The 10,821-nt window shown below is 45.6% G+C and overlaps 1 long non-coding RNA gene across 2 annotated transcripts; it reads left to right on the top strand.

Annotated features, from left to right (window-relative positions):
- Nucleotides 1–2,564: 2,564 nt before the first annotated feature.
- Nucleotides 2,565–3,935, top strand: LOC146720790 (uncharacterized). Of its 2 annotated transcripts, none has more exons than XR_014925944.1 (5): nt 2,565–2,994; nt 3,079–3,278; nt 3,428–3,544; nt 3,622–3,785; nt 3,912–3,935. It is a non-coding gene; the product is annotated as an uncharacterized LOC146720790 (long non-coding RNA). The 2 variants fall into 2 exon arrangements; XR_014925945.1 differs by having other exon boundaries at nt 3,373–3,544.
- Nucleotides 3,936–10,821: the final 6,886 nt, after the last annotated feature.

Genomic DNA, 10,821 nt, shown 5'->3' with positions numbered 1-10,821 from the left:
TGCGAATGCCGTCTCTCCCTTGTTGTATAGCAAGGGTGGAGGCAGCAGAGAGAGTGAAGCGCGTGGTAGAGTGATTGAGGAATGGATGATTGCGAGCGGGATGAATGTTGTTGAATGAGCCAAGCGAGTTTTACTCGTTCAGCGGGCCGAATGGGGAGAGTGACATCGATGTCACTTTCGTGAACGGCGTGAATGGAGGGTGCCGGTATGAGTGGGAAGTAAAGCCCGACTGGGGAGTAAGTGTGTAGCGACTTATAAATAAATTCACCAGATCTTTGAAAAAGTAATGTTTATTCATTGAAAGTATAAAGCGAAAGAACAAAAAGAATTAATATGTAACAAATAAATGAATGAATGTGTTGTTATGGAAATATTGATTTTTCTTAAAAAACATTATGTATATTAATGAATTGAAGTTATTACAAATGTATAAAGATGTAAAAAGTGTAAAAGTGCAGTAAAAAGTGTAAGGTGTAATAAAAGTGTAGAGTGTAAATGAAAGGTGTGGATGATGAATGCTACAGTACTCCCCCCCAAGTAACGATATTCGTTGCGAAATGGACTTTCCTCTTTTTTGGTGGATAGGTGCGTAAAGCTTTTCCAACAGTAGAAGAAGAAGAAGGATTTGAAGTAGCAGAAACAGGAGCTGAAGTAGCAGGAACAGGAGCTGAAGTAGCAGGAACAGGAGTTGAAATAGCAGGAACAGGAGTTGAAATAGCAGGAACAGGAGCTGAAGATCTGGTAGAAATTTCAGTAGAATCTGAAGTTCTAGGAATGAAGGCTGGCTTGAGACGTTCTGTCGAAATATTGACAACTCTTCCTGAAACATTAACTGCAATAAATGATTAGAGATACGTTTCTCAATAGGAAAAGGGCCAGAATAAGGAGGTTGTAGTGACTTCCTAACAGTATCTTCTCTAATCCAAACATGAGTACAATCAAAAAGATTCTTGTGAACAAAAGGTGATCTTTTGCAATGATGACTTGTAGGAGATGATCTGATATTCCTCATATGAATCCTGTGTTTTTCAAGAAAGATTTCAGGATCTGCAGGAAAATCTTCTTCAATGAAAAATTCTCCAGGAATACGAAGAGTGGATCCATAAAGAAGTTCTGCAGGTGAAGCTTTTAAATCTTCTTTGAAACACGAACGTAATCCCAAAAGAACTGAAGGTAAAGATTCTACACAGTTGGTTGTTTCGTGGCACATAATCGCTGCTTTCAAAGTCCTATGCCATCTTTCCAGAATTCCATTTGAAGCAGGATGATAAGCAGAAGTTCTAATCCTTTGGCATCCAATTAGGTTTGTTAAAGCTTTGAATAAAGCTGCTTCAAACTGAGGACCTTGATCTGTTGTAATGCTGATAGGAGAACCAAAACGTGCTACCCAATGTGAATAAAATGTTGTAGAAATAGTTTCAGCAGAAATCTCAGAAATAGGAACAGCTTCAGGCCATCTGGAAAAACGATCAATCATAGTAAGACAATAACGGTAATTTTGACAAATAGGAAGTGGTCCAACAATGTCTAAATGCACATGCTGAAAGCGTTGATCAGGAATTGCAATCTTAATTGGAGAATTCTTGGTGTGTCTTGAAATCTTCGCACGTTGACATGGAAGACAAGTTCGAGTCCATTCCTTCACATCTTTCTTCAAAGAAGGCCAAATGAATTTCGGTAGTAATTGTTTAGATGTCAATCTGCCGCTGGGGTGAGCGAGTCCATGAACAACATCAAAAATTCTCTTGCGTAAGAGTTTAGGAACATATGGACGAATTGATTCCGAAGAGCAATCACAATAAATAGGTATGGTTGATCCTGAAAGAATAAGTTTCTTCAACAGAAGTGAAGAATTTGAAGAAAGTAAAACTTGAAGTTCTTCATCTTCTTTCTGATAATTAGCAAGTTCTTCTAAAGAAACTATAATAGGCATTGAAATAGATTCAATTCTTGACAGAGCATCAGCAACTGAATTCATTTTTCCAGAAATATAGGTAATATTTGTAGAGAATTGAGCAATAAAATCCAATTGTCTGATCTGTCTTGGTGACGCTTTATCCAATTTCTGACGGAAAGCAAAAATCAAAGGTTTATGATCAGTTCTGATAATCAATTGTCTTCCTTCAACAAAATGCCTGAAATGTTTAATAGCCAAATAAATGCTAAGAAGTTCTCTATCATAAGTGCTATAATTTCTTTGAGCTTTGTCTAGTTTCTTTGAGAAAAATGCTATTGGTTTGATATTGTCGTCAATAGACTGTTCAAGTGATGCACCAACAGCAAAGTCAGAAGCATCACAAGTTAAAATAAGAGGAGCATGAGGAGCAGGATGAGAAAGGGTAGTAACTTGTAAAAGTTCTTCTTTACATGACTCGAAAGCTAATTCCGCTTCTTTAGTCCAAGTAATAATTCTTCTATCCCTCTTGCGACTGTCCTTTAAATATTCTGTTAACAGAGCTTGATGATTTGCAGCATCCTTGAGACAGCGACGATAATAATTGATAATTCCTAAGAATCTGCGTAATTCATGAAGTGTCTTAGGTTTAGGATAATCAATAATTGATTTCACTTTTTCGGGTGTAGGTTTAACTCCTTGGTTAGAAACTAAGTAACCAAGAAAAGAAATCTCGCTTTGACCGAAAAGACATTTAGCGACATTGATTGTCATTCCAGCTTGTTGAAGACGATCAAAAATAATGCGTAAGTGAGCAATATGTTCTTTCTCATCTTTAGAAGCAATAAGAATGTCATCAAGATAACAAAAGGCAAAACTCAAATCATTAAGTAAAGAGTTCATGAGCCGTTGAAAAGTTTGGGCTGCGTTTCGTAAACCGAAAGGCATTACGACAAATTCAAAAAGCCCAAATGGAGTAGTGACAGCTGTTTTGTGAATATCTTCTTTAGCGACGGGTACTTGATAGTACGCTTTAACTAAGTCGATTTTAGAAAAGATATTCTTACCAAAAAGTGAAGAAGAAAAATCTTGAATATGAGGTAAGGGATAACGATCCGGGATAGTCACTGAATTGAGTGCACGATAATCACCACACAGTCTCCAAGAATTTTGTTCCTTTTTAGGTACCATATGTAGAGGGGCTGCCCAGGAGCTGCTTGAAGGTCTGCAAATTCCTTGCTCCATCATAGACTTGAATTCTTCCTTGGCACATTTAAGTTTCTCAGGAGTAAGTCTTCTGGGAGTCGAAAATTTAGGAGAACCTTCCGTAACGATATGATGTTCAACACCATGTGTTTTTACCGAGGAAATTGGAGAAAAACGGGTGAGTCCTGGAAATTCGGTTAAAAATTTGTGGTACACAGAATCAGGAGATGTGGTAAAAATTGACAAATGTGCAACATCTTGAATTTTTCCAGTATTCATAAGACCGGTAACATTATCAATCAATTTCTTGTTTTTAATGTCAATTAGGAGATTAAAATGACAAAGGAAATCGGCGCCTAAAATAGGACGTTGAATATCCGCGACACAAAATTTCCATTTGAATTCTCTCCTTAAACCGAGGTTCAAAATTAAAGTTTTAGAACCGTAAGTATTAATTTGAGTACCATTTGCGGCAAAAAGTTTTAAATTAGTATGCCACGGCTTCAATAAAACCTTTTTAGGTAACAACGATATATCAGCGCCCGTATCGACAAGAAAATTCAAATTTGAATGTCTGTCGAAAATAATGAGGCGATTGTTAGAAACACCGTCGTAAGCAGCCTCAGTCTTAAGCGGCGTTTTTAGTTTTCCTGTGAAGCCAAGAATGTTTTGGACATAGAACAAGGTAAAGTACATCGTTTAGCCTTATCACCAAACTTCTTATGGTAAAAACAAATTGATGTATCTTTAATATCTTTATTTGATTTGTCTTTGTTACGCGATAACGATCTAAATCTTCTATTCTCTCTAGACCGGCTTTTGGAACGATCTCGACGACGAGAAATTTCAAGAGCTTCGATTCTTCGTAGAAAATCCGCGAAATCCGAAGATTTATTACTTGTATTATTGGAAACTTCCGCGACTTGCAAACCGCCGTCCCGATCAGCAATTTTATCGGCTAATTCCGCAAGTTTAACAAGAGGAACATCCTCTACTACGGCTAAAGTCGTTTGAATTCTATGTGGTAAGCGTTGAAGCCAAATCATTTGCAAAACACTATCTGCTAAAGATCCTCCAGATAAATGACGAATTTCTCGAAGTAATTCCGAAGGCTTTTTATCATTAAGTTCAATTCCAGCTAATATTTGTCTCAAACGTTTTTCCTCTGAATCCGTAAAGCGATTTATTAATATTTTCTTTAAATAATTATATTTATCTGTTTCAGGTGGATTTTCAATGACTTCAGATATGTTTACTAAGGCTTGTTGATCAAGATGACGAATGACAGAACTATATTTAATATCATCTGATCGAATTCGATAAACCGTAAACTCACTTTCAATAGAAGCAAACCAGAGTTTAGGTTGTTTATGCCAGAAAGTCGGTAGTTTTAATAAACGAAACTCATTTGAGTGAATTTGTAACATAGGATCACTCACCTGATGTCCAGTTTGAGAAGGTAAAATATTAATATTTTCTGATCCAACCTGATGATTTGATCCGCTCGCCAAATCCATATCAATCTGTGTATCCGAACAGGGTCTAACTGGTGATCTATCGATTGGCATTTTCCTCTTGTTCCAGGAATCCGATAAAATGATTTGAGAATTTCCGTGAAGGACTAATCCGCCTCTGATGTTTCAAAGATCCGGAGAATGAATCTCTTAAAATCAGAATATCCAGCAATTCTTCCAAGCGATGATAATATTTCGCAGACTTCAAATACGACGATCACTTGGCAATTATTCCGCATCAGCCTTTAAAATGCGTCGGCTTTAATATCACGTCGGGGTCACCAAAAATGTAGCGACTTATAAATAAATTCACCAGATCTTAGAAAAAGTAATGTTTATTCATTGAAAGTATAAAGCGAAAGAACAAAAAGAATTAATATGTAACAAATAAATGAATGAATGTGTTGTTATGGAAATATTGATTTTTATTAAAAACATTATGTATATTAATGAATTGAAGTTATTACAAATGTATAAAGATGTAAAAAGTGTAAAAGTGCAGTGAAAAGTGTAAGGTGTAATAAAAGTGTAGAGTGTAAATGAAAGGTGTGGATGATGAATGCTACATATGTCCTTCTATATTATCACCTTCAATAATGCATTTAGTGCAACTATTATATCCAGTGTGTCCTTTTACATTTAAAATAAATGATTTAGCAGGAGCGTCACAAATTATTGCTTTAATTTCGACTTTTATGATCTGTCCCTCATAATCAATCCCATTATTTATAAAAGCAATAGCATCACCTACAAACATTTTTAAAAACTCATTTGCATTTTTTGGTTTTCCTTCACCATAATATAAGGCAATGACATATACATTGTTTATAATATTATCTGCACATAATATTGGCCATAAACTCTTTGTGGAAGACTTATATATAGGTAAACCCATCACTATCTTATTTAGACAAGTATTGATTGAAGGAAACTATTACTCTAAAAGGAATATTTCCTTGTGGATCCTTGGGGAGCCCATAGCCTTTTATGAAGAAGAGAGTCCCGCTTGAAATAAATCAATAAATATTCTTTTTTGTTGATAGAATCTTTTTTCAACCATTTTTAAAACAATATGAGTTCTTTTTCTATTTTTGTTGATGGATTTGTTTAACATATGTATACGAGAATCGTCTTCTAGGAAGACTCTCCAACTTTTTTTAATATACATTCTTTGTTCAGTGGAAAACTGTAATGCTGCTTTTACTGCGCTATAATAAAATATTAGGATTTTGTGAATTGCCTTACTTTAATGTGTCGTTATGCATGTGAATGATTTTTCTGTATGCCGTTTTTTTGTCGTTATTGTTGAAAAATAATGAAAATTGTGGAATGGCAGCATTACGAATCGAAGTAAGGTGGTCCTGATCCCATTATAATTATGTCTTTCTATAGCTTTGATGATTCGTGTAATAGGCTACTTTTTTATTTAAGTTAATCACCTGGAGACTACTTCACACCTCCCAATTGTAATAGATTGTTAAATTGGGGGGAATTTTTTTATCAGTTAAATTACTAAACCATTGCTGGTTAGTTTGGTTGTAGGGGTTAGGTGTACACACCGAAACCCTGTTGGCATAAACATGGTTATCCCCGAGATTCCGGGATGAGACGGAGGTTAGACTGTAGTCGGGGGTCGGGGGACGGTCGAGGAGAGGCGGCTCCCCCGTCCGGTCGCAGTACTGCCCCCGATGTTTCGTGTTGGTTTCCGGGTCTTCAATTTTGTCGTAGCTTGTAGCGGTGGTGCGAGGATTTCCCGGTAAGATTGGCCGAAAGGTGACTCCGTGGTCTCCCTCCCCGCCAGTTTATGTCGTGGTTTGCTGCGAATGGGTGACTGAGTGCCGGGGGAGGTTGCCGAGAGGTGACTCGGCCTCTCACCCGCGTCAAGTTTATGTCTTCCTGCCTTGTTGTCTTTTTGTTACAGGTGTACACCCTCCCCTTTACTGTGATTGGCCATAGTGCCTTACTGTGGGCCCCTAGAAGGGCTGGCCTGTGGCGATTATATGTTTCCATTGTGGGTGTGTACATGGTCTTGCATGTTTAGTCTTTTGTAACGTCCTGTGACGTTTTATTTGTGTGTGGTGGGGTGACTGTGGTCACCTCACTTACTGGTTTCGCGGCAGGGAGAGGGGTGAGGGCGGCCCCGGGAAAAAAGTTCCCATAGCACGTCGCCCATGGAAGTCCGGGGGGGAGCTAGTAGCCCGCTCCCCTCGAGGGCCTTTCGGGGCAAGGGGATGTCCCCTCCGGGGGGACTTGTAGTAATCCTCTTGGGGATGTGTCCCCTCCTATAGGACGCCGGTCGGGTTGTCCACCGTTGAAGTATGCTACGACGTTCCGCTGTGGACAATACCCCGACCAAGGGCTTCATCAGTCAGTTTTAGGTCTGTATACCACCGTCCGATAGTCCTTCGGGATACTACGCGGAATCCACCACGAAGCCTCCTGACCCTCCCTCAGAGGTCAGGACGGCTAAGTTTGGTTTAGAGGCAAATTTCCTGACTTACAAAAAAAAAAAAAAAGGTTATATAGATTCTGGTGTAAGTCGTTATATGTCTGAGGAATAGTAATATTTGTGGATTCATTCTCCAGGTCGTTTGATGTATATAGTGTCACGTCCGGCCGTATAAATTTTTTCGTTTACTCTAATTTCCTTAACGCTATTTTGAAAAGCGCGCCAAAGCCGGCCATGACTCCTAACTCCATTTAGTAGCACAGCACGGCGCTTCCGTGAGCCTAACGATCTCCCACCACGGCTCCTGAAAGATCTCCTACTCCAGAGAGCTTCCCTCTCTCCCGGTTGCCGCAAGCCCGAGCCGCCGACACGAAGGACCTCAGAACAGTCCCGAATTAGTCGTCAGTTCTCTGCGCGACAACCGAACAGTACAGTCGCACTTTTTTTTTTTTTTTTTGACGGACGTGGGAATCCCTCATGGATACCACCGCTCTCCGGAAGATGAGCGGATGGTTATGTGGGACTTCTTGTTCCCCTTGGGCCGATCCACGAATGGATCGGTCAGGGGGCCCAAGACAGAACCTCACGAAACCCACTGCGGATACCTTCTCGGGCCTGTCGTTTATGGGGGACGGGGAGGATGCTAGGATTCCTGCCGTCTTGCCGTCCCCCCCCTTAATCCCTCCCTTGGAGGAGTGTCGCGGAAGGCGACACTCCCCCCCCGCGAATGCATCGTGCGGGGGTCCTCGCGGTTGCGACGCAGGGCGGTACCAAACCCCACGTCGCGCCCTCCCAAAGAGTTTGGGGGGCGGAGTCACGGCTCGAGTGTCCCGCTCGAGCCGCCACCCCCCGCTTCCGGAGCGGTGCACCCTCCCCCTCCCGAAGGGAATGGGGATTCGGCATTCGCCCCGGAGGAGCCCTCACCCAGGGGGTCTCTCTCAGAAGGAGAGAAACTCCCCTCCGGTGCCTCGTGGCTCCCGGCGAGAGGCCCCGCGCGTCACGTCCTCACAGAGGGGGTACCCAGGCGCCCCCCGACCGGACAGGCAGAGCCTGCCCGGCGGGGACACGTGGCCCCCCCTTCAGGCCCCCCCCGGCTGCGACTCCCACCGCTCTCTTGGGAGTGGGAATCGGCCGCAGCCCGAGGGGGTTTTACCCTACCGGACGCGCGGAAGCACCCCCCGAGTGGGGGATCACGCCCGCACGCCCGCTCAACTTGAGGCCACCAGGGGGGTCCCAGAACTTATATGTCCGGGTCCCCCCCCGGAAGACCTCACCCCGTCGTCTATATTAGACCGGGTATTGGGCCGACCCCCCCCCGAACCGCGCCGCCGCCGCAAACGGTGCTCCCTCGACGTGCACGGGGGAAGAGAGGGGGGATCCCTCCTCCTATGTTGGCTCTCTCCTCGTTCTGATGGCATACCTCCATTCATTCCCCCTTGCCCCCCCCCCCCGCCCCCACTGGGCGGACCGCACGGTGGCGTAAGGAGGGGGAGTGGGAAGGCAGGGGGGGGCACATCCCGCGCCGTTTCGGTCGGCCTCTTCCCTTTGCCCGCGAGTCGCCACCCCCATCCCCGGCCGACCACGACCTTTCCGGACCGCGCCCGATGCCGTGAAAGAGGGGGGACGTCCCCGCCACCTCCCTCTTCTGTCTCCTGCTCTTCTCCCTCTCTCTTTCCCGCCTCCTCCTTCCTGCAGCATGACTTGGGGCTTGGCATAAGGAGGAGAACGCCTTCCATACTTCTTCGTTTTTTCTGTCATTGTCCCCCACGAGTGATGGCAATGACCTACTCCCGCTGGGGCCACGAGCCGTTCCTCTCATCCGCCCAAGCCACCACACACTGCGATGTTGTTGGCGTGACCCGCTCGTGCCGAATGGGTGACAACCGCGTCGGTGGCGTTCTTTTTCCTATCCTCTGCATTGTACTCACCGAACATCCATGTTCCGGTGAGCACCTGCGTCATTGGAAGGACACCCCTCCCTTGGCCGTGTCCTAGCCAACTTTCTAGACAGGGCGTAATGCCCCGATGGTGCGCGCCCCTGGCAGTGTTGGATCTCCAGGGCCTTCTTCCATCCGTTTTGATTAAGCGCCCGTGCGGAGTGGCCCTCACTGGTACTCCAGAAGACTAATCTGTCAGGATGATGCCGCCCGCTGGGTACGCACGCGTGCGCGTGTTACCACCACCTCGCGTACATGCGGGGCGAATCCTCCACGGGGGTTAACTCCGAAGAGCATCCCGTCGCCTTCCAATCTCAACCGTACGGTAGCCCCTGCATATCCTGTTGGCTACCCTCTTCTGCACTGCTTAGAGGCATTTTTTGTGCGCGGGTAGCCTCCGCTTCAAACCATACAGGGGCCCCGTCCAGGACAATGGCGTTGTCCGTCCCAGCGATGCTTCTCACAACGCCCGCCCGTTTCCCCGAATTGGGCACAGGCGTGGCGAGCCATCGTCTGCCCCTCTCCCTACTTTTGGTGGATATCGGCGGAAGTGTTCATTGAAGGTCCACTTGTTGCGAGGTGGAGGCCCAAGTTTTCAAACAGGCCCCCACCTCTATTGGGGTGTCCTCCACGCGGATGCTAGGTTTTGGTGTCGGCCCCGCGAGAGCCATTATGAAAAAAAGATGGCCTCGGTCTTTTTGGGGGCGCCACTTTAAGTCCCATCCGCGCTAACCAAGCACGACGCGGTTCACCGCGATTTCTGCGCGAGCTGTCGCCTCTTCCCACGAGTTCCCCCGGCACACAAAGCGTGTCATCCCGTACACACTGTGTGACTCCAGGGGGGAGGGCTCCGAGAACGGCTCATATTCGAGATTCCACAGCAGGGGCCGCGAGTACCGACCCTTGCGGACCCCGCACGTCATATGACGTCTTTGTTCTTCGGCATTTCCTGTCCGTGTAGGGGCCAATTGCCCGTCCCGGAAATACTCCCCAGGATCGACACGCAGATTATGGGGGAATTGGGGGGACCCCGTGGTGATTTTAGGGCCCCCGCCCTATCCGTGCCATTGCAGGGTGGTTAAAGCTGTGATATATCCAACGATACCGGCCATCGCACTCCGCTTCCGCCATTTTTGGCCTCCGCGATCAACGACCCGCAATACTGCATCTCATTGTGGATCGTCCACCCGAATCCATACTGATCCTGGCTTAGATTTGGTCCTTCCCCCCGGGACAAATGATAGACAAGGCGGTCCGCTATTATTCTTTCTAAGAATTTTACTCGCCTCGTCTATCAGCAAAATTGGCCTATATGCCGAGGGAACATCCCTCTGCTTGCGCCTCTTTGGGAAGGAGGACTACCTTCCCTCCTTCCCTCTCTGGGAACAACCAAAACCATGCGGAGCATCGTTATACATCCTCCGCATGGGTTCGGCTAGACCCCCCTGTAGGCGAGACCCATACCTTTCGTGTATGCCATCAGGACCGGCTGGGCTTTTCCGGGTTTTAAATTCTTCCTGCTGGGCATCACGGAGCTCCCCTTCCGTGACCCCCACCGGCCCCTCGCCCCATCCCGGTCCCGCTTCCGGAATGGGGTCAGCTTGACCTCTCTTCCCGCGGGAACAGGGTGTCGACATTGGCCGACAAATTGGGGGTCCACAGGAGCTCTTTTGTTGGGGCGCCCCCTCCCTGTCACAGTTTTTTCAATACTTTTTATATTGGGCGCCCCCCTTGGTCCCTCTCCAGGGAAGAGAGTAGTTCCCCTCCAGGCTCCTCGCCTTTGCCTGTCCTCCTTATAGGACGCGTAGGTCATCTCGTCCT

Source organism: Nylanderia fulva, unplaced genomic scaffold (assembly GCF_048542155.1).
Source record: "Nylanderia fulva isolate GAGA-0341 unplaced genomic scaffold, ASM4854215v1 Scaffold607, whole genome shotgun sequence".
NCBI lineage: Eukaryota > Metazoa > Arthropoda > Insecta > Hymenoptera > Formicidae > Nylanderia > Nylanderia fulva.
Note: the sequence above shows the minus strand (reverse complement) of the source record. Positions and strands in the feature narration are given on the sequence as shown.